The sequence below is a fragment of the Microcebus murinus genome, chromosome 27, assembly GCF_040939455.1.
Source record: "Microcebus murinus isolate Inina chromosome 27, M.murinus_Inina_mat1.0, whole genome shotgun sequence".
NCBI classification, from domain to species: domain Eukaryota; kingdom Metazoa; phylum Chordata; class Mammalia; order Primates; family Cheirogaleidae; genus Microcebus; species Microcebus murinus.
Genome location: NC_134130.1, coordinates 20,309,330 through 20,329,051, shown reverse-complemented (window position 1 = coordinate 20,329,051; position 19,722 = coordinate 20,309,330). Strand labels below are relative to the sequence as shown.

Below are 19,722 nucleotides of genomic sequence, written 5' to 3'. Positions count from 1 at the left end.
CTCTCAAGGTTTCCTCCAGCGTGTCGGTTCCCACAGAGCAGACCTTTGGTCTGAGACCTGACAGTCCAGATGCCACGCATGCTGCCGCGTGGCGGCGGTGTCGCGGCTTGGGACAAGAGGAGGCCCCACGGTGCGGGCTGGGGCGCCAGGCACCGCGCGCGCGCTGAGGGTGGGGGTGACCCCCACCCCGGGCCGCCGCCGCGCTCCCAGAAAGGGGACAGAACAAGAGGCAAAAAAAAAAAAAAAAAAAAAAAAAAAGCAGCAGCCTGTGGCACCCGGTATTCCCAGGCGGTCTCCCATCCAAGTACTAACCAGGCCCGACCCTGCTTAGCTTCCGAGACCAGACGAGATCGGGGGCGTTCAGGGTGGTGTGGCCCTAGACGGCGGCGGAGGGCGCCCCTGCCCCGCTCGAGAAGCCGAGCCTCTCTGGGCTTCCCCGCCGCCGCCTCCCGCCCCAGGCCCCACGCCGGGCCGGGCCGGGCCGGCCTGGTCCCGCGGGCTCCCAGGGTCCGGGGTGATGGGCGGGGCGGGGCGGGGCGGGGCGGGGTGGGGGGCTGTCTCTCTCTACACACACACACACACACTCACACTCACACTCACACAAGATGCGCCTCCACGGCTGGACTCGCCAAGGTGGAGCCCTCCCAGCCCCCCTCGTCTCCTCGCCCGGCCTCCTTCACCTACCCGCTGCCCACCCCCAGCGCGTCGCTGCCGCTGACTGCGCACGCGCGGGACGCTCGCCCTTTGACCCCAGCCAGGGGCCGCCCTCCCCCACAACCCCTTTCAGCTGCGCCCCCCCCCTCGCCCTGTGTGTGGGCTGCCGCCTATTCCCCCGGGCCAGGGCTGGGGCACAGCCAGTGTATGGGGCGTCTCTCTCTGGGGATGTGTCCCATGGGTGGGGTGGGGTGGCGTGGTTTGGGGGGCGCTGAAGAAATCAGTCCCCTCCATCTCCTACCTCTGGAAAACGCCCAAGCCCGTGGAGAACTGCCGGCACCGCTTCGTGGGGGCCGGGACCCTCCTCAGTGTCCTCCTGTGGCCCAGTCCAAGGGGCCTGGGCCTGGCCGGGGCTGCATTGGACCCCGACCACCCTGGCGTGTGGACTCGCTAAAAATCGGCCATTAGATATTGGATTCCAGCTTCCTGGAGGTCATTTCACTAATGAGTGCACCGGAAAGAGTTTCCTAATCCATCTGTGAGGGTGGCAACTGAAAGAGAATTTTAAAGCTGACAGAATAGGCGAGGGAAGGCATAGGAGATTTCCACAGCCAGCAAGGAAGACTTTCCCGAAATGGAAGAAAGAAACGAGCAAACAGAGACACCGGTAGCCCGCCCGGAAAAGAGTCTGCCCCTGAGAGAAAGCACCCTGACCAGGTTCACCCGTGGGTGGGTGGCGAGCTAGCGGCATTCAGAAGAGCGAGGCCCGCAGTCTGTGCGGAAGACACCTGCGCTCGGGTGTGTGTGGCGGCGCGATTCACAAGCAGCTCTAGATGTTAAACCAAGGAGAAGCCAGGGAGTTCCCAACGCCCCAGGTGTCCTCAGCCCACGACTGGCTGCTGTGGGAATGCGAAGCCCGGCTCCTTGTCTCAGAGCGGGGTTCCCAGGAGGATCAGGCTGAAGCTGGGACTTGGCCTCAAAGTGTCCCCTCGCACGGCCACCCCCTTCCCCTTCCTGCTCCTCTACTCCTGGTGCCCCTCCATCCAGGGGCCAGACCTTAAAGAGTCACCGCAAGAGAATCCTGGTCCCAAAGGAGCCTTCTGGGGGACCGGTGCTGAGAGAGGTTGTGGGCATGGCCCGCTGGGGCTCTGCCCGACCCAGGGCTGAGAGATGCCACCTCCCAGCTCTGGGTCCCTGCAGGAAGTGTTGGCAAGCACAGGGCCGGTCCTCCAAAGGCCCAGGTGCAGGGAGCCCAGGCCAAGCAGCCTGTGGAAGAAGCCACTTGCCGTGCCACCCCGGGAACAGGACTGCAGGCCCCGCCCTTCCCACCTCCTCCTCCTCCTCCTCCTCCTCCCCCCCGCCCCGCCCCCACAGGGCACAGGGCTCAGAGACACCTCAGACTCTTGCTACCCAAAGTGCAAAGGGCATCAGTTGCTCCTCCAACACCCCCCCCCCCCGCCCAGCAGACCACGTTGTCCAGCCAGCCCCCGGGCCTCCCTGGGGTGCCCAGCACAAAAGTGCAGACACCCACCGGACCCTCAGTCTCAGTTTTCGGAGGTTTTTGCCACTCTAAGGACCCGCAGGCCAGCTGGGCCTTCGGGCAGGACAGAGAGCCCCGGAATCCGACGTGGAGAGCTGCGTGTACGTCCCCATCAGGAGGCGGTCCCCACCTCCGCGGCTCTCCCCTTGCGGGGAGCGGCAGCCCAGCCGGCAGCCGCAGGGCCTCAGGGAAGACACCAGGCTGGGCCCCCGCGGCACAGCGGGGGCACGTCCCCCGCACTCACGCGACTTAGGGACGGCTGCTGGAGACTGCTGCGGCCACCCTGCTGCCGGGTTTCTGGAGGGCTTCCTGGAAGCAGCATCCACACCAAGCCCTTGGAAGGCCCAGGCGACGGAGGAGCCGGTCAGGCAGGGGCCGAGGACGGTGAGAGGCCGGGCGGGAAGGAGCGTGTCAGACAGGGGCAGAGGACGGTGACAGGCCGGGCGGGGAGGAGCCGGTCAGGCGGGGGCCCAGGACAGTGACGGGCCTGGCCGGGGAGGAGTGCGTCAGGCAGGGGCAGAGGAGACGGGCTGGGTAAGGGTTAGGGTTACAGTTAGGGCACAATTCACAATCCCAAAGACGTGGAAGCGACCCGAGTGCCCATCCATCCAGGAGTGCATCAATAAAATGTGGCACGTGGACACCACGGAGTGCCATTCGGCTGTGAGGAGCAGCGGTGAGAGGGCGCCTCTCGTGTTCTCCTGGCCAGAGCTGGAACCCGTTCCAGTAGGCCAAGTATCCCAAGAATGGACACACGAGCACCACGTGAGCGCGCTCACCAGCAAATTGGTACGAACGGATGGACGCCTAAGTGGACAGAGAGGAATCACCTTCATCGGGTGGGTGTCGGGCGGGTGGGGGGAGGGGAGGGGCATACACATCCATTAGGCATGGGGTGGGTGCGCACCGACTGGGGGATGGGCGCACTTGAAGCTCTGACCCGAGGGGGGAGGCTTGGAGAGGGCAAGGCACCCGACCTTAACATTGGTACCCCCACAATACGCTGGAACAACATGAGAGGTATATGAATAAGAACACAGGGGGGGCCGGGCGCGGTGGCTCACGCCTGTAATCCTAGCTCTCTGGGAGGCCGAGGCGGGCGGATTGCTCCAGGTCAGGAGTTCGAAACCAGCCTGAGCAAGAGCGAGACCCCGTCTCTACTAAAAATAGAGAGAAATTAATTGGCCAACTAATATATATAGAAAAACACAGCCGGGCGTGGTGGTGCATGCCTGTAGTCCCAACTACTCGGGAGGCTGAGGCAGCAGGATTGCTTGAGCCCGGAGATTGAGGTTGCTGTGAGCTAGGCTGACGCCATGGCACTCACTCTAGCCTGGGCAGCAAAACGAGACTCTGTCTCAAAAAAAAAAAAAAAAAAAAAGAACACAGGGGGGAGGGCGGCACGGGCAACACATGTCACCTGAATACTTGTACTCCCATCATCTGCTTGAAAAGAGAGAGAAAAGAAAATGCAATCCTAGAGGTAAGAGACACTTTTTAAAAATAATGAATCCGAAGAGAAAAGTAAAAGGAGGCCTGTGGAGCAGGTCTGGGTGTGACTCCGGATCCCCCAACATCAGGTGCCACCACCAAAGATTCCTGCGTGTAGCCCATAGAACCCCAAAAGCAACGGGACGAGTTCTGGTCACATACTCCCTCAAAATGACATCCTGGCCTTCTTCTGGAACTCCCTCCCCTCTCAGACTCTCAAGGTTTCCTCCAGCGTGTCGGTTCCCACAGAGCAGACCTTTGGTCTGAGACCTGACAGTCCAGATGCCACGCATGCTGCCGCGTGGCGGCGGTGTCGCGGCTTGGGACAAGAGGAGGCCCCACGGTGCGGGCTGGGGCGCCAGGCACCGCGCGCGCGCTGAGGGTGGGGGTGACCCCCACCCCGGGCCGCCGCCGCGCTCCCAGAAAGGGGACAGAACAAGAGGCAAAAAAAAAAAAAAAAAAAAAAAAAAAGCAGCAGCCTGTGGCACCCGGTATTCCCAGGCGGTCTCCCATCCAAGTACTAACCAGGCCCGACCCTGCTTAGCTTCCGAGACCAGACGAGATCGGGGGCGTTCAGGGTGGTGTGGCCCTAGACGGCGGCGGAGGGCGCCCCTGCCCCGCTCGAGAAGCCGAGCCTCTCTGGGCTTCCCCGCCGCCGCCTCCCGCCCCAGGCCCCACGCCGGGCCGGGCCGGGCCGGCCTGGTCCCGCGGGCTCCCAGGGTCCGGGGTGATGGGCGGGGCGGGGCGGGGCGGGGCGGGGTGGGGGGCTGTCTCTCTCTACACACACACACACACACTCACACTCACTCACACTCACACAAGATGCGCCTCCACGGCTGGACTCGCCAAGGTGGAGCCCTCCCAGCCCCCCTCGTCTCCTCGCCCGGCCTCCTTCACCTACCCGCTGCCCACCCCCAGCGCGTCGCTGCCGCTGACTGCGCACGCGCGGGACGCTCGCCCTTTGACCCCAGCCAGGGGCCGCCCTCCCCCACAACCCCTTTCAGCTGCGCCCCCCCCCTCGCCCTGTGTGTGGGCTGCCGCCTATTCCCCCGGGCCAGGGCTGGGGCACAGCCAGTGTATGGGGCGTCTCTCTCTGGGGATGTGTCCCATGGGTGGGGTGGGGTGGCGTGGTTTGGGGGGCGCTGAAGAAATCAGTCCCCTCCATCTCCTACCTCTGGAAAACGCCCAAGCCCGTGGAGAACTGCCGGCACCGCTTCGTGGGGGCCGGGACCCTCCTCAGTGTCCTCCTGTGGCCCAGTCCAAGGGGCCTGGGCCTGGCCGGGGCTGCATTGGACCCCGACCACCCTGGCGTGTGGACTCGCTAAAAATCGGCCATTAGATATTGGATTCCAGCTTCCTGGAGGTCATTTCACTAATGAGTGCACCGGAAAGAGTTTCCTAATCCATCTGTGAGGGTGGCAACTGAAAGAGAATTTTAAAGCTGACAGAATAGGCGAGGGAAGGCATAGGAGATTTCCACAGCCAGCAAGGAAGACTTTCCCGAAATGGAAGAAAGAAACGAGCAAACAGAGACACCGGTAGCCCGCCCGGAAAAGAGTCTGCCCCTGAGAGAAAGCACCCTGACCAGGTTCACCCGTGGGTGGGTGGCGAGCTAGCGGCATTCAGAAGAGCGAGGCCCGCAGTCTGTGCGGAAGACACCTGCGCTCGGGTGTGTGTGGCGGCGCGATTCACAAGCAGCTCTAGATGTTAAACCAAGGAGAAGCCAGGGAGTTCCCAACGCCCCAGGTGTCCTCAGCCCACGACTGGCTGCTGTGGGAATGCGAAGCCCGGCTCCTTGTCTCAGAGCGGGGTTCCCAGGAGGATCAGGCTGAAGCTGGGACTTGGCCTCAAAGTGTCCCCTCGCACGGCCACCCCCTTCCCCTTCCTGCTCCTCTACTCCTGGTGCCCCTCCATCCAGGGGCCAGACCTTAAAGAGTCACCGCAAGAGAATCCTGGTCCCAAAGGAGCCTTCTGGGGGACCGGTGCTGAGAGAGGTTGTGGGCATGGCCCGCTGGGGCTCTGCCCGACGCAGGGCTGAGAGATGCCACCTCCCAGCTCTGGGTCCCTGCAGGAAGTGTTGGCAAGCACAGGGCCGGTCCTCCAAAGGCCCAGGTGCAGGGAGCCCAGGCCAAGCAGCCTGTGGAAGAAGCCACTTGCCGTGCCACCCCCGGGAACAGGACTGCAGGCCCCGGCCCTTCCCACCTCCTCCTCCTCCTCCTCCTCCTCCCCCCCGCCCCGCCCCCACAGGGCACAGGGCTCAGAGACACCTCAGACTCTTGCTACCCAAAGTGCAAAGGGCATCAGTTGCTCCTCCAACACCCCCCCCCCCGCCCAGCAGACCACGTTGTCCAGCCAGCCCCCGGGCCTCCCTGGGGTGCCCAGCACAAAAGTGCAGACACCCACCGGACCCTCAGTCTCAGTTTTCGGAGGTTTTTGCCACTCTAAGGACCCGCAGGCCAGCTGGGCCTTCGGGCAGGACAGAGAGCCCCGGAATCCGACGTGGAGAGCTGCGTGTACGTCCCCATCAGGAGGCGGTCCCCACCTCCGCGGCTCTCCCCTTGCGGGGAGCGGCAGCCCAGCCGGCAGCCGCAGGGCCTCAGGGAAGACACCAGGCTGGGCCCCCGCGGCACAGCGGGGGCACGTCCCCCGCACTCACGCGACTTAGGGACGGCTGCTGGAGACTGCTGCGGCCACCCTGCTGCCGGGTTTCTGGAGGGCTTCCTGGAAGCAGCATCCACACCAAGCCCTTGGAAGGCCCAGGCGACGGAGGAGCCGGTCAGGCAGGGGCCGAGGACGGTGAGAGGCCGGGCGGGAAGGAGCGTGTCAGACAGGGGCAGAGGACGGTGACAGGCCGGGCGGGGAGGAGCCGGTCAGGCGGGGGCCCAGGACAGTGACGGGCCTGGCCGGGGAGGAGTGCGTCAGGCAGGGGCAGAGGAGACGGGCTGGGTAAGGGTTAGGGTTACAGTTAGGGCACAATTCACAATCCCAAAGACGTGGAAGCGACCCGAGTGCCCATCCATCCAGGAGTGCATCAATAAAATGTGGCACGTGGACACCACGGAGTGCCATTCGGCTGTGAGGAGCAGCGGTGAGAGGGCGCCTCTCGTGTTCTCCTGGCCAGAGCTGGAACCCGTTCCAGTAGGCCAAGTATCCCAAGAATGGACACACGAGCACCACGTGAGCGCGCTCACCAGCAAATTGGTACGAACGGATGGACGCCTAAGTGGACAGAGAGGAATCACCTTCATCGGGTGGGTGTCGGGCGGGTGGGGGGAGGGGAGGGGCATACACATCCATTAGGCATGGGGTGGGTGCGCACCGACTGGGGGATGGGCGCACTTGAAGCTCTGACCCGAGGGGGGAGGCTTGGAGAGGGCAAGGCACCCGACCTTAACATTGGTACCCCCACAATACGCTGGAACAACATGAGAGGTATATGAATAAGAACACAGGGGGGGCCGGGCGCGGTGGCTCACGCCTGTAATCCTAGCTCTCTGGGAGGCCGAGGCGGGCGGATTGCTCCAGGTCAGGAGTTCGAAACCAGCCTGAGCAAGAGCGAGACCCCGTCTCTACTAAAAATAGAGAGAAATTAATTGGCCAACTAATATATATAGAAAAACACAGCCGGGCGTGGTGGTGCATGCCTGTAGTCCCAACTACTCGGGAGGCTGAGGCAGCAGGATTGCTTGAGCCCGGAGATTGAGGTTGCTGTGAGCTAGGCTGACGCCATGGCACTCACTCTAGCCTGGGCAGCAAAACGAGACTCTGTCTCAAAAAAAAAAAAAAAAAAAAGAACACAGGGGGGAGGGCGGCACGGGCAACACATGTCACCTGAATACTTGTACTCCCATCATCTGCTTGAAAAGAGAGAGAAAAGAAAATGCAATCCTAGAGGTAAGAGACACTTTTTAAAAATAATGAATCCGAAGAGAAAAGTAAAAGGAGGCCTGTGGAGCAGGTCTGGGTGTGACTCCGGATCCCCCAACATCAGGTGCCACCACCAAAGATTCCTGCGTGTAGCCCATAGAACCCCAAAAGCAACGGGACGAGTTCTGGTCACATACTCCCTCAAAATGACATCCTGGCCTTCTTCTGGAACTCCCTCCCCTCTCAGACTCTCAAGGTTTCCTCCAGCGTGTCGGTTCCCACAGAGCAGACCTTTGGTCTGAGACCTGACAGTCCAGATGCCACGCATGCTGCCGCGTGGCGGCGGTGTCGCGGCTTGGGACAAGAGGAGGCCCCACGGTGCGGGCTGGGGCGCCAGGCACCGCGCGCGCGCTGAGGGTGGGGGTGACCCCCACCCCGGGCCGCCGCCGCGCTCCCAGAAAGGGGACAGAACAAGAGGCAAAAAAAAAAAAAAAAAAAAAAAAAAAAGCAGCAGCCTGTGGCACCCGGTATTCCCAGGCGGTCTCCCATCCAAGTACTAACCAGGCCCGACCCTGCTTAGCTTCCGAGACCAGACGAGATCGGGGGCGTTCAGGGTGGTGTGGCCCTAGACGGCGGCGGAGGGCGCCCCTGCCCCGCTCGAGAAGCCGAGCCTCTCTGGGCTTCCCCGCCGCCGCCTCCCGCCCCAGGCCCCACGCCGGGCCGGGCCGGGCCGGCCTGGTCCCGCGGGCTCCCAGGGTCCGGGGTGATGGGCGGGGCGGGGCGGGGCGGGGCGGGGTGGGGGGCTGTCTCTCTCTACACACACACACACACACTCACACTCACTCACACTCACACAAGATGCGCCTCCACGGCTGGACTCGCCAAGGTGGAGCCCTCCCAGCCCCCCTCGTCTCCTCGCCCGGCCTCCTTCACCTACCCGCTGCCCACCCCCAGCGCGTCGCTGCCGCTGACTGCGCACGCGCGGGACGCTCGCCCTTTGACCCCAGCCAGGGGCCGCCCTCCCCCACAACCCCTTTCAGCTGCGCCCCCCCCCTCGCCCTGTGTGTGGGCTGCCGCCTATTCCCCCGGGCCAGGGCTGGGGCACAGCCAGTGTATGGGGCGTCTCTCTCTGGGGATGTGTCCCATGGGTTTGGTGGGGTGGCGTGGTTTGGGGGGCGCTGAAGAAATCAGTCCCCTCCATCTCCTACCTCTGGAAAACGCCCAAGCCCGTGGAGAACTGCCGGCACCGCTTCGTGGGGGCCGGGACCCTCCTCAGTGTCCTCCTGTGGCCCAGTCCAAGGGGCCTGGGCCTGGCCGGGGCTGCATTGGACCCCGACCACCCTGGCGTGTGGACTCGCTAAAAATCGGCCATTAGATATTGGATTCCAGCTTCCTGGAGGTCATTTCACTAATGAGTGCACCGGAAAGAGTTTCCTAATCCATCTGTGAGGGTGGCAACTGAAAGAGAATTTTAAAGCTGACAGAATAGGCGAGGGAAGGCATAGGAGATTTCCACAGCCAGCAAGGAAGACTTTCCCGAAATGGAAGAAAGAAACGAGCAAACAGAGACACCGGTAGCCCGCCCGGAAAAGAGTCTGCCCCTGAGAGAAAGCACCCTGACCAGGTTCACCCGTGGGTGGGTGGCGAGCTAGCGGCATTCAGAAGAGCGAGGCCCGCAGTCTGTGCGGAAGACACCTGCGCTCGGGTGTGTGTGGCGGCGCGATTCACAAGCAGCTCTAGATGTTAAACCAAGGAGAAGCCAGGGAGTTCCCAACGCCCCAGGTGTCCTCAGCCCACGACTGGCTGCTGTGGGAATGCGAAGCCCGGCTCCTTGTCTCAGAGCGGGGTTCCCAGGAGGATCAGGCTGAAGCTGGGACTTGGCCTCAAAGTGTCCCCTCGCATGGCCACCCCCTTCCCCTTCCTGCTCCTCTACTCCTGGTGCCCCTCCATCCAGGGGCCAGACCTTAAAGAGTCACCGCAAGAGAATCCTGGTCCCAAAGGAGCCTTCTGGGGGACCGGTGCTGAGAGAGGTTGTGGGCATGGCCCGCTGGGGCTCTGCCCGACCCAGGGCTGAGAGATGCCACCTCCCAGCTCTGGGTCCCTGCAGGAAGTGTTGGCAAGCACAGGGCCGGTCCTCCAAAGGCCCAGGTGCAGGGAGCCCAGGCCAAGCAGCCTGTGGAAGAAGCCACTTGCCGTGCCACCCCGGGAACAGGACTGCAGGCCCCGCCCTTCCCACCTCCTCCTCCTCCTCCTCCTCCTCCCCCCCGCCCCGCCCCCACAGGGCACAGGGCTCAGAGACACCTCAGACTCTTGCTACCCAAAGTGCAAAGGGCATCAGTTGCTCCTCCAACACCCCCCCCCCCGCCCAGCAGACCACGTTGTCCAGCCAGCCCCCGGGCCTCCCTGGGGTGCCCAGCACAAAAGTGCAGACACCCACCGGACCCTCAGTCTCAGTTTTCGGAGGTTTTTGCCACTCTAAGGACCCGCAGGCCAGCTGGGCCTTCGGGCAGGACAGAGAGCCCCGGAATCCGACGTGGAGAGCTGCGTGTACGTCCCCATCAGGAGGCGGTCCCCACCTCCGCGGCTCTCCCCTTGCGGGGAGCGGCAGCCCAGCCGGCAGCCGCAGGGCCTCAGGGAAGACACCAGGCTGGGCCCCCGCGGCACAGCGGGGGCACGTCCCCCGCACTCACGCGACTTAGGGACGGCTGCTGGAGACTGCTGCGGCCACCCTGCTGCCGGGTTTCTGGAGGGCTTCCTGGAAGCAGCATCCACACCAAGCCCTTGGAAGGCCCAGGCGACGGAGGAGCCGGTCAGGCAGGGGCCGAGGACGGTGAGAGGCCGGGCGGGAAGGAGCGTGTCAGACAGGGGCAGAGGACGGTGACAGGCCGGGCGGGGAGGAGCCGGTCAGGCGGGGGCCCAGGACAGTGACGGGCCTGGCCGGGGAGGAGTGCGTCAGGCAGGGGCAGAGGAGACGGGCTGGGTAAGGGTTAGGGTTACAGTTAGGGCACAATTCACAATCCCAAAGACGTGGAAGCGACCCGAGTGCCCATCCATCCAGGAGTGCATCAATAAAATGTGGCACGTGGACACCACGGAGTGCCATTCGGCTGTGAGGAGCAGCGGTGAGAGGGCGCCTCTCGTGTTCTCCTGGCCAGAGCTGGAACCCGTTCCAGTAGGCCAAGTATCCCAAGAATGGACACACGAGCACCACGTGAGCGCGCTCACCAGCAAATTGGTACGAACGGATGGACGCCTAAGTGGACAGAGAGGAATCACCTTCATCGGGTGGGTGTCGGGCGGGTGGGGGGAGGGGAGGGGCATACACATCCATTAGGCATGGGGTGGGTGCGCACCGACTGGGGGATGGGCGCACTTGAAGCTCTGACCCGAGGGGGGAGGCTTGGAGAGGGCAAGGCACCCGACCTTAACATTGGTACCCCCACAATACGCTGGAACAACATGAGAGGTATATGAATAAGAACACAGGGGGGGCCGGGCGCGGTGGCTCACGCCTGTAATCCTAGCTCTCTGGGAGGCCGAGGCGGGCGGATTGCTCCAGGTCAGGAGTTCGAAACCAGCCTGAGCAAGAGCGAGACCCCGTCTCTACTAAAAATAGAGAGAAATTAATTGGCCAACTAATATATATAGAAAAACACAGCCGGGCGTGGTGGTGCATGCCTGTAGTCCCAACTACTCGGGAGGCTGAGGCAGCAGGATTGCTTGAGCCCGGAGATTGAGGTTGCTGTGAGCTAGGCTGACGCCATGGCACTCACTCTAGCCTGGGCAGCAAAACGAGACTCTGTCTCAAAAAAAAAAAAAAAAAAAAGAACACAGGGGGGAGGGCGGCACGGGCAACACATGTCACCTGAATACTTGTACTCCCATCATCTGCTTGAAAAGAGAGAGAAAAGAAAATGCAATCCTAGAGGTAAGAGACACTTTTTAAAAATAATGAATCCGAAGAGAAAAGTAAAAGGAGGCCTGTGGAGCAGGTCTGGGTGTGACTCCGGATCCCCCAACATCAGGTGCCACCACCAAAGATTCCTGCGTGTAGCCCATAGAACCCCAAAAGCAACGGGACGAGTTCTGGTCACATACTCCCTCAAAATGACATCCTGGCCTTCTTCTGGAACTCCCTCCCCTCTCAGACTCTCAAGGTTTCCTCCAGCGTGTCGGTTCCCACAGAGCAGACCTTTGGTCTGAGACCTGACAGTCCAGATGCCACGCATGCTGCCGCGTGGCGGCGGTGTCGCGGCTTGGGACAAGAGGAGGCCCCACGGTGCGGGCTGGGGCGCCAGGCACCGCGCGCGCGCTGAGGGTGGGGGTGACCCCCACCCCGGGCCGCCGCCGCGCTCCCAGAAAGGGGACAGAACAAGAGGCAAAAAAAAAAAAAAAAAAAAAAAAAAGCAGCAGCCTGTGGCACCCGGTATTCCCAGGCGGTCTCCCATCCAAGTACTAACCAGGCCCGACCCTGCTTAGCTTCCGAGACCAGACGAGATCGGGGGCGTTCAGGGTGGTGTGGCCCTAGACGGCGGCGGAGGGCGCCCCTGCCCCGCTCGAGAAGCCGAGCCTCTCTGGGCTTCCCCGCCGCCGCCTCCCGCCCCAGGCCCCGCGCCGGGCCGGGCCGGGCCGGCCGGGTCCCGCGGGCTCCCAGGGTCGGGGGTGATGGGCGGGGCGGGGCGGGGTGGGGGGCTGTCTCTCTATACACACACACACACACTCACACTCACTCACACTCACACAAGATGCGCCTCCACGGCTGGACTCGCCAAGGTGGAGCCCTCCCAGCCCCCCTCGTCTCCTCGCCCGGCCTCCTTCACCTACCCGCTGCCCACCCCCAGCGCGTCGCTGCCGCTGACTGCGCACGCGCGGGACGCTCGCCCTTTGACCCCAGCCAGGGGCCGCCCTCCCCCACAACCCCTTTCAGCTGCGCCCCCCCCTGGCCCTGTGGGTGGGCTGCCGCCTATTCCCCCGGGCCAGGGCTGGGGCACAGCCAGTGTATGGGGCGTCTCTCTCTGGGGATGTGTCCCATGGGTGGGGTGGGGTGGCGTGGTTTGGGGGGCGCTGAAGAAATCAGTCCCCTCCATCTCCTACCTCTGGAAAACGCCCAAGCCCGTGGAGAACTGCCGGCACCGCTTCGTGGGGGCCGGGACCCTCCTCCGTGTCCTCCTGTGGCCCAGTCCAAGGGGCCTGGGCCTGGCCGGGGCTGCATTGGACCCCGACCACCCTGGCGTGTGGACTCGCTAAAAATCGGCCATTAGATATTGGATTCCAGCTTCCTGGAGGTCATTTCACTAATGAGTGCACCGGAAAGAGTTTCCTAATCCATCTGTGAGGGTGGCAACTGAAAGAGAATTTTAAAGCTGACAGAATAGGCGAGGGAAGGCATAGGAGATTTCCACAGCCAGCAAGGAAGACTTTCCCGAAATGGAAGAAAGAAACGAGCAAACAGAGACACCGGTAGCCCGCCCGGAAAAGAGTCTGCCCCTGAGAGAAAGCACCCTGACCAGGTTCACCCGTGGGTGGGTGGCGAGCTAGCGGCATTCAGAAGAGCGAGGCCCGCAGTCTGTGCGGAAGACACCTGCGCTCGGGTGTGTGTGGCGGCGCGATTCCCAAGCAGCTCTAGACGTTAAACCAAGGAGAAGCCAGGGAGTTCCCAACGCCCCAGGTGTCCTCAGCCCACGACTGGCTGCTGTGGGAATGCGAAGCCCGGCTCCTTGTCTCAGAGCGGGGTTCCCAGGAGGATCAGGCTGAAGCTGGGACTTGGCCTCAAAGTGTCCCCTCGCACGGCCACCCCCTTCCCCTTCCTGCTCCTCTACTCCTGGTGCCCCTCCATCCAGGGGCCAGACCTTAAAGAGTCACCGCAAGAGAATCCTGGTCCCAAAGGAGCCTTCTGGGGGACCGGTGCTGAGAGAGGTTGTGGGCATGGCCCGCTGGGGCTCTGCCCGACGCAGGGCTGAGAGATGCCACCTCCCAGCTCTGGGTCCCTGCAGGAAGTGTTGGCAAGCACAGGGCCGGTCCTCCAAAGGCCCAGGTGCAGGGAGCCCAGGCCAAGCAGCCTGTGGAAGAAGCCACTTGCCGTGCCACCCCCGGGAACAGGACTGCAGGCCCCGGCCCTTCCCACCTCCTCCTCCTCCTCCTCCTCCTCCCCCCCGCCCCGCCCCCACAGGGCACAGGGCTCAGAGACACCTCAGACTCTTGCTACCCAAAGTGCAAAGGGCATCAGTTGCTCCTCCAACACCCCCCCCCCCGCCCAGCAGACCACGTTGTCCAGCCAGCCCCCGGGCCTCCCTGGGGTGCCCAGCACAAAAGTGCAGACACCCACCGGACCCTCAGTCTCAGTTTTCGGAGGTTTTTGCCACTCTAAGGACCCGCAGGCCAGCTGGGCCTTCGGGCAGGACAGAGAGCCCCGGAATCCGACGTGGAGAGCTGCGTGTACGTCCCCATCAGGAGGCGGTCCCCACCTCCGCGGCTCTCCCCTTGCGGGGAGCGGCAGCCCAGCCGGCAGCCGCAGGGCCTCAGGGAAGACACCAGGCTGGGCCCCCGCGGCACAGCGGGGGCACGTCCCCCGCACTCACGCGACTTAGGGACGGCTGCTGGAGACTGCTGCGGCCACCCTGCTGCCGGGTTTCTGGAGGGCTTCCTGGAAGCAGCATCCACACCAAGCCCTTGGAAGGCCCAGGCGACGGAGGAGCCGGTCAGGCAGGGGCCGAGGACGGTGAGAGGCCGGGCGGGAAGGAGCGTGTCAGACAGGGGCAGAGGACGGTGACAGGCCGGGCGGGGAGGAGCCGGTCAGGCGGGGGCCCAGGACAGTGACGGGCCTGGCCGGGGAGGAGTGCGTCAGGCAGGGGCAGAGGAGACGGGCTGGGTAAGGGTTAGGGTTACAGTTAGGGCACAATTCACAATCCCAAAGACGTGGAAGCGACCCGAGTGCCCATCCATCCAGGAGTGCATCAATAAAATGTGGCACGTGGACACCACGGAGTGCCATTCGGCTGTGAGGAGCAGCGGTGAGAGGGCGCCTCTCGTGTTCTCCTGGCCAGAGCTGGAACCCGTTCCAGTAGGCCAAGTATCCCAAGAATGGACACACGAGCACCACGTGAGCGCGCTCACCAGCAAATTGGTACGAACGGATGGACGCCTAAGTGGACAGAGAGGAATCACCTTCATCGGGTGGGTGTCGGGCGGGTGGGGGGAGGGGAGGGGCATACACATCCATTAGGCATGGGGTGGGTGCGCACCGACTGGGGGATGGGCGCACTTGAAGCTCTGACCCGAGGGGGGAGGCTTGGAGAGGGCAAGGCACCCGACCTTAACATTGGTACCCCCACAATACGCTGGAACAACATGAGAGGTATATGAATAAGAACACAGGGGGGGCCGGGCGCGGTGGCTCACGCCTGTAATCCTAGCTCTCTGGGAGGCCGAGGCGGGCGGATTGCTCCAGGTCAGGAGTTCGAAACCAGCCTGAGCAAGAGCGAGACCCCGTCTCTACTAAAAATAGAGAGAAATTAATTGGCCAACTAATATATATAGAAAAACACAGCCGGGCGTGGTGGTGCATGCCTGTAGTCCCAACTACTCGGGAGGCTGAGGCAGCAGGATTGCTTGAGCCCGGAGATTGAGGTTGCTGTGAGCTAGGCTGACGCCATGGCACTCACTCTAGCCTGGGCAGCAAAACGAGACTCTGTCTCAAAAAAAAAAAAAAAAAAAAGAACACAGGGGGGAGGGCGGCACGGGCAACACATGTCACCTGAATACTTGTACTCCCATCATCTGCTTGAAAAGAGAGAGAAAAGAAAATGCAATCCTAGAGGTAAGAGACACTTTTTAAAAATAATGAATCCGAAGAGAAAAGTAAAAGGAGGCCTGTGGAGCAGGTCTGGGTGTGACTCCGGATCCCCCAACATCAGGTGCCACCACCAAAGATTCCTGCGTGTAGCCCATAGAACCCCAAAAGCAACGGGACGAGTTCTGGTCACATACTCCCTCAAAATGACATCCTGGCCTTCTTCTGGAACTCCCTCCCCTCTCAGACTCTCAAGGTTTCCTCCAGCGTGTCGGTTCCCACAGAGCAGACCTTTGGTCTGAGACCTGACAGTCCAGATGCCACGCATGCTGCCGCGTGGCGGCGGTGTCGCGGCTTGGGACAAGAGGAGGCCCCACGGTGCGGGCTGGGGCGCCAGGCACCGCGCGCGCGCTGAGGGTGGGGGTGACCCCCACCCCGGGCCGCCGCCGCGCTCCCAGAAAGGGGACAGAACAAGAGGCAAAAAAAAAAAAAAAAAAAAAAAAAAAAGCAGCAGCCTGTGGCACCCGGTATTCCCAGGCGGTCTCCCATCCAAGTACTAACCAGGCCCGACCCTGCTTAGCTTCCGAGACCAGACGAGATCGGGGGCGTTCAGGGTGGTGTGGCCCTAGACGGCGGCGGAGGGCGCCCCTGCCCCGCTCGAGAAGCCGAGCCTCTCTGGGCTTCCCCGCCGCCGCCTCCCGCCCCAGGCCCCGCGCCGGGCCGGGCCGGGCCGGCCTGGTCCCGCGGGCTCCCAGGGTCCGGGGTGATGGGCGGGGCGGGGCGGGGCGGGGCGGGGTGGGGGGCTGTCTCTCTCTACACACACACACACACACTCACACTCACTCACACTCACACAAGATGCGCCTCCACGGCTGGACTCGCCAAGGTGGAGCCCTCCCAGCCCCCCTCGTCTCCTCGCCCGGCCTCCTTCACCTACCCGCTGCCCACCCCCAGCGCGTCGCTGCCGCTGACTGCGCACGCGCGGGACGCTCGCCCTTTGACCCCAGCCAGGGGCCGCCCTCCCCCACAACCCCTTTCAGCTGCGCCCCCCCCCTCGCCCTGTGTGTGGGCTGCCGCCTATTCCCCCGGGCCAGGGCTGGGGCACAGCCAGTGTATGGGGCGTCTCTCTCTGGGGATGTGTCCCATGGGTTTGGTGGGGTGGCGTGGTTTGGGGGGCGCTGAAGAAATCAGTCCCCTCCATCTCCTACCTCTGGAAAACGCCCAAGCCCGTGGAGAACTGCCGGCACCGCTTCGTGGGGGCCGGGACCCTCCTCAGTGTCCTCCTGTGGCCCAGTCCAAGGGGCCTGGGCCTGGCCGGGGCTGCATTGGACCCCGACCACCCTGGCGTGTGGACTCGCTAAAAATCGGCCATTAGATATTGGATTCCAGCTTCCTGGAGGTCATTTCACTAATGAGTGCACCGGAAAGAGTTTCCTAATCCATCTGTGAGGGTGGCAACTGAAAGAGAATTTTAAAGCTGACAGAATAGGCGAGGGAAGGCATAGGAGATTTCCACAGCCAGCAAGGAAGACTTTCCCGAAATGGAAGAAAGAAACGAGCAAACAGAGACACCGGTAGCCCGCCCGGAAAAGAGTCTGCCCCTGAGAGAAAGCACCCTGACCAGGTTCACCCGTGGGTGGGTGGCGAGCTAGCGGCATTCAGAAGAGCGAGGCCCGCAGTCTGTGCGGAAGACACCTGCGCTCGGGTGTGTGTGGCGGAGCGATTCACAAGCAGCTCTAGATGTTAAACCAAGGAGAAGCCAGGGAGTTCCCAACGCCCCAGGTGTCCTCAGCCCACGACTGGCTGCTGTGGGAATGCGAAGCCCGGCTCCTTGTCTCAGAGCGGGGTTCCCAGGAGGATCAGGCTGAAGCTGGGACTTGGCCTCAAAGTGTCCCCTCGCATGGCCACCCCCTTCCCCTTCCTGCTCCTCTACTCCTGGTGCCCCTCCATCCAGGGGCCAGACCTTAAAGAGTCACCGCAAGAGAATCCTGGTCCCAAAGGAGCCTTCTGGGGGACCGGTGCTGAGAGAGGTTGTGGGCATGGCCCGCTGGGGCTCTGCCCGACCCAGGGCTGAGAGATGCCACCTCCCAGCTCTGGGTCCCTGCAGGAAGTGTTGGCAAGCACAGGGCCGGTCCTCCAAAGGCCCAGGTGCAGGGAGCCCAGGCCAAGCAGCCTGTGGAAGAAGCCACTTGCCGTGCCACCCCGGGAACAGGACTGCAGGCCCCGCCCTTCCCACCTCCTCCTCCTCCTCCTCCTCCTCCCCCCCGCCCCGCCCCCACAGGGCACAGGGCTCAGAGACACCTCAGACTCTTGCTACCCAAAGTGCAAAGGGCATCAGTTGCTCCTCCAACACCCCCCCCCCCGCCCAGCAGACCACGTTGTCCAGCCAGCCCCCGGGCCTCCCTGGGGTGCCCAGCACAAAAGTGCAGACACCCACCGGACCCTCAGTCTCAGTTTTCGGAGGTTTTTGCCACTCTAAGGACCCGCAGGCCAGCTGGGCCTTCGGGCAGGACAGAGAGCCCCGGAATCCGACGTGGAGAGCTGCGTGTACGTCCCCATCAGGAGGCGGTCCCCACCTCCGCGGCTCTCCCCTTGCGGGGAGCGGCAGCCCAGCCGGCAGCCGCAGGGCCTCAGGGAAGACACCAGGCTGGGCCCCCGCGGCACAGCGGGGGCACGTCCCCCGCACTCACGCGACTTAGGGACGGCTGCTGGAGACTGCTGCGGCCACCCTGCTGCCGGGTTTCTGGAGGGCTTCCTGGAAGCAGCATCCACACCAAGCCCTTGGAAGGCCCAGGCGACGGAGGAGCCGGTCAGGCAGGGGCCGAGGACGGTGAGAGGCCGGGCGGGAAGGAGCGTGTCAGACAGGGGCAGAGGACGGTGACAGGGCGGGCGGGGAGGAGCCGGTCAGGCGGGGGCCCAGGACAGTGACGGGCCTGGCCGGGGAGGAGTGCGTCAGGCAGGGGCAGAGGAGACGGGCTGGGTAAGGGTTAGGGTTACAGTTAGGGCACAATTCACAATCCCAAAGACGTGGAAGCGACCCGAGTGCCCATCCATCCAGGAGTGCATCAATAAAATGTGGCACGTGGACACCACGGAGTGCCATTCGGCTGTGAGGAGCAGCGGTGAGAGGGCGCCTCTCGTGTTCTCCTGGCCAGAGCTGGAACCCGTTCCAGTAGGCCAAGTATCCCAAGAATGGACACACGAGCACCACGTGAGCGCGCTCACCAGCAAATTGGTACGAACGGATGGACGCCTAAGTGGACAGAGAGGAATCACCTTCATCGGGTGGGTGTCGGGCGGGTGGGGGGAGGGGAGGGGCATACACATCCATTAGGCATGGGGTGGGTGCGCACCGACTGGGGGATGGGCGCACTTGAAGCTCTGACCCGAGGGGGGAGGCTTGGAGAGGGCAAGGCACCCGACCTTAACATTGGTACCCCCACAATACGCTGGAACAACATGAGAGGTATATGAATAAGAACACAGGGGGGGCCGGGCGCGGTGGCTCACGCCTGTAATCCTAGCTCTCTGGGAGGCCGAGGCGGGCGGATTGCTCCAGGTCAGGAGTTCGAAACCAGCCTGAGCAAGAGCGAGACCCCGTCTCTACTAAAAATAGAGAGAAATTAATTGGCCAACTAATATATATAGAAAAACACAGCCGGGCGTGGTGGTGCATGCCTGTAGTCCCAACTACTCGGGAGGCTGAGGCAGCAGGATTGCTTGAGCCCGGAGATTGAGGTTGCTGTGAGCTAGGCTGACGCCATGGCACTCACTCTAGCCTGGGCAGCAAAACGAGACTCTGTCTCAAAAAAAAAAAAAAAAAAAAGAACACAGGGGGGAGGGCGGCACGGGCAACACATGTCACCTGAATACTTGTACTCCCATCATCTGCTTGAAAAGAGAGAGAAAAGAAAATGCAATCCTAGAGGTAAGAGACACTTTTTAAAAATAATGAATCCGAAGAGAAAAGTAAAAGGAGGCCTGTGGAGCAGGTCTGGGTGTGACTCCGGATCCCCCAACATCAGGTGCCACCACCAAAGATTCCTGCGTGTAGCCCATAGAACCCCAAAAGCAACGGGACGAGTTCTGGTCACATACTCCCTCAAAATGACATCCTGGCCTTCTTCTGGAACTCCCTCCCCTCTCAGACTCTCAAGGTTTCCTCCAGCGTGTCGGTTCCCACAGAGCAGACCTTTGGTCTGAGACCTGACAGTCCAGATGCCACGCATGCTGCCGCGTGGCGGCGGTGTCGCGGCTTGGGACAAGAGGAGGCCCCACGGTGCGGGCTGGGGCGCCAGGCACCGCGCGCGCGCTGAGGGTGGGGGTGACCCCCACCCCGGGCCGCCGCCGCGCTCCCAGAAAGGGGACAGAACAAGAGGCA

General features: G+C 62.9%; 5 non-coding genes across 5 annotated transcripts; all 5 read right to left on the bottom strand.

The window, feature by feature from the left end:
- Positions 1–263: 263 nt before the first annotated feature.
- On the bottom strand, positions 264–382 carry LOC142864907 (5S ribosomal RNA). Its single transcript, XR_012915217.1, has one exon. It is a non-coding gene; the product is annotated as a 5S ribosomal RNA (ribosomal RNA).
- Positions 383–4,161: 3,779 nt separating this feature from the next.
- LOC142864906 (5S ribosomal RNA) lies at positions 4,162–4,280 on the bottom strand. The gene has a single exon (XR_012915216.1). It is a non-coding gene; the product is annotated as a 5S ribosomal RNA (ribosomal RNA).
- A 3,784-nt stretch (positions 4,281–8,064) lies between these two features.
- On the bottom strand, positions 8,065–8,183 carry LOC142864905 (5S ribosomal RNA). Its single transcript, XR_012915215.1, has one exon. It is a non-coding gene; the product is annotated as a 5S ribosomal RNA (ribosomal RNA).
- A 3,780-nt stretch (positions 8,184–11,963) lies between these two features.
- On the bottom strand, positions 11,964–12,082 carry LOC142864904 (5S ribosomal RNA). Its single transcript, XR_012915214.1, has one exon. It is a non-coding gene; the product is annotated as a 5S ribosomal RNA (ribosomal RNA).
- Positions 12,083–15,853: 3,771 nt separating this feature from the next.
- On the bottom strand, positions 15,854–15,972 carry LOC142864903 (5S ribosomal RNA). The gene has a single exon (XR_012915213.1). It is a non-coding gene; the product is annotated as a 5S ribosomal RNA (ribosomal RNA).
- Positions 15,973–19,722: the final 3,750 nt, after the last annotated feature.